General features: G+C 40.2%; 1 pseudogene; it reads left to right on the forward strand.

Moving 5' to 3' along the window:
- The first annotated feature begins 333 nt into the window (after positions 1–333).
- LOC127129452 (ABC transporter B family member 20-like) lies at positions 334–1,370 on the forward strand (annotated as a pseudogene).
- The last annotated feature ends 566 nt before the right edge of the window (positions 1,371–1,936 follow it).

Raw genomic sequence — 1,936 nt, forward strand, 5'->3', positions numbered from 1 at the left:
GAGTCGTATTGTTACCGACAATGATGGTCATTATGCTTCTAGTACTACGTACTTGTATCCACTAACTGATGGTGATACGAGGCAGGGATTGAACAACTTGCAAGCAACAATGGATTCCAGTTTGGTAACCAAGTAAAGGAACCTGTGACCTGCAAGAAACACAATTATTCAAAAAAGAACAGCTGCCATGCATTAGCGCCCTGCATCACATCATAGTATGCATAAGCATTCATAGCAAGCATCATATGGCACGTCACAATGGGGAGGAAAGCTTGATACTGTAAAGCTACCTGTTTTGCATATGGTCAGACAGGAAGTGGCAAAACATTTACAATGCAACCATTACCACTCAGAGCTACGAACGACCTTGTTAGACAGTTGCATCGACCAGTTTACCGAAATCAGAAATTTAAATTGTGGCTAGCTGGATTTTCAAGAGGCATACAAGAAATGCACAGAAAAGCATCGTTAGTTCTTGAAGATGCAGTTAGAAATATATACACTGTTGTTGCATTTTGTGCCGGAAATAAGGTAATGGAGCTCTATAGGCTGCAGTTAAAGAAAATATTTAAGCAGAGCTTTCTTCATGGGATGGGGATTGGTTTTGCATTTGGCTTTTCACAATTTCTACTTTTTGCTTGTAATGCCCTTCTACTTTGGTACACTGCAATATGTATTAGGAATGGTTACATCAATCCATCCACTACACTGAGGGAGTACATGGTTTTCTCCTTTGCCACATTTGCCCTTGTGGAGCCTTTTGGATTGGCTCCTTACATACTTAAACGATGGAAATCCCTCATATCAGTGTTTGACATTATAGACCGTGAGCCTAAAATTGATCCTGACGATAACAAAGCTTTGAAGCCACCCAATGTATATGGAAGCATCGAGTTAAAAAAAGTATCGATTTTTGTTATCCATCACGTCATGAAGTGTTAGTATTGAGCAACTTTAGTCTGAAAATGAATGGAGGCCAAACAGTTGCTGTTGTTGGAGTTTCAGGGTCAGGAAAGAGCACTATAATATCTTTGATGCAAAGATTTTATGATCCAGTTGCGGGCCAAGTTTTACTGGATGGAAGGGATTTAAAGCTCTATAACTTGAGATGGTTGAGGAGCCACCCCGGTCTGATTCAGCAGGAACCTATTATCTTCTCAACAACCATAAGGGAAAACATTATATATGCAAGACACAATGCCAGTGAAGCTGAGATGAAAGAAGCGGCAAGAATAGCAAATGCTCATCATTTTATTAGCAGTTTGCCTCACGGTTATGACACTCATGTTGGGATGAGAGGTGTTGACTTAACCCCAGGACAAAAACAGAGAATCGCAATTGCAAGAGTAGTACTAAAAAATGCACCGTAATTCTCCATCACACCAATCCAGCCTTGAACCTGTCATGGAACATGCTAACAAATTGTCGAGCATATCAGTTCACTAACAAGGTAACAAAACCAAGAACAAACTTGCAATTTATGATGCCAATCTTGAAAGGTCCCAGCTGAGTCTCCTTCTCCTGTAAATGGGGGTGCAAATGGATTAGTTGGAAATCCTAACACTGCAAATGCAATTGCAACAGAGATGTATGAGGAAAGGTTAAAACTTCCCCTTCAAAGAATTTCCTTGGAAGATGCTGCGATGAAGCAAAGATTTGGAGACCAAATCTTGGACCCAAATCATGCCTCGATTTTGAAGCCATCCGCAGCTACTGTCCACTCACAGGGTTGGAGCAATTTCGTTTTGGTATACAGAATCCACAACCTTCCTGTTACAAGAAATTCACTGCAGTAAAAAACATAGCATTAATTACCAAGCAGTAAAATTTCAAAGATATCCCAATTTGGCATAGAGACAAAAATGAAGAAGAAAGCACGAACTCAGCCTATCACTTTCGGTTTTAGCATTAAACAGGGCAATTTGATTCTGAGAAC

Source organism: Lathyrus oleraceus, chromosome 3 (genome assembly GCF_024323335.1).
Source record: "Lathyrus oleraceus cultivar Zhongwan6 chromosome 3, CAAS_Psat_ZW6_1.0, whole genome shotgun sequence".
Taxonomy (NCBI): Eukaryota; Viridiplantae; Streptophyta; class Magnoliopsida; order Fabales; family Fabaceae; genus Lathyrus; species Lathyrus oleraceus.